Here is a 1,087-nt window from a genome sequence, read left to right on the forward strand (position 1 = left end):
CCTCTGGCATCCCAAGCCAGTTCTTAACCATCGTGCCACTCGGCCGGCCCAGAGCTCGCACTCTTGAGCAAGCTCTTAATCAACTGAGCCACTTGGCCGGGCCCCACTTTAACCATTTTAAAGTGTACAGTTTGGTGGCATTAAGTACATTCAGCGTTGCGCGGCCAGGAGAATCTTGGGAAGTAACTTAGGTGTAGAGTTTGTTTGGGATTGTTATGGCCTAAATGTTTGTGTCTTCCCCAAGCTCCCATGTTGGGGCCCTAACCCCAGTGTGATGGTATTTGGAGCTGGAACCTTGGGGTGGTATTTAGGTTCAGATGAGGCCATGAGAGTGACATCCTTAGGATGGGATTAGTGCCCTTGTAAGACAGAAAGAGAGAGAGAGAGTTCTCTCCATACACACCCAGGAAAGGCCATGTGAGCACACGGGGATGAGGCGTCTGTCTACAAACCAAGAAGTGGGCCTCACCAAGAACTCAAACTGCTGGCACCTTCACCTTGGACTCCCCAGCCTCTAGAACTGCAAGAAATAAATGCCTGTTGTTTAAGCCCCTCAGCCTATTTTGTTATATTGTTATAGTAGCCCAAGCTAAGATGGGATGATGAAAAAGTTCTCGAGTTGGATGGTGGTGATGGTTGTACAACAATGTGAATGTACTTAATGCCACCAAACTATAGACCTAAAAATGGTTAAAATGGTAAATCCTACATTATATGCCAGGGGTGCCAAAAAAATGTATACAAGTGGACACTTTGGTCACCGTTGTTCAAGCCTTAGTTCGCCATAATCAGAAGTGTCTGGACGCTGATGGGGAGCCACTTTGAGCACCTCTTGTCATTGCAGAAGTCACACGTGACTTGTAGTCATCTTTTGATATGGGTATATATTGAGTATTACAATTTTAATACAGTTTTCCTTTCTTAAGATGTGTATACATTTTTTTGGGTGCCCTCTGTATGTTTTGCCACAATTAAAAAAAAATGCTCGGGCCGGCCAAGTGGCACGATGGTTAAGAACTGGCTTGGGACGCCAGAGGGCCCCGGTTCGGATCCCACATATGAGGGCCAGTGACACTGCCCTCCACAG

This window comes from Hipposideros armiger, unplaced genomic scaffold, assembly GCF_001890085.2.
Source record: "Hipposideros armiger isolate ML-2016 unplaced genomic scaffold, ASM189008v1 scaffold_128, whole genome shotgun sequence".
Taxonomy (NCBI): Eukaryota; Metazoa; Chordata; class Mammalia; order Chiroptera; family Hipposideridae; genus Hipposideros; species Hipposideros armiger.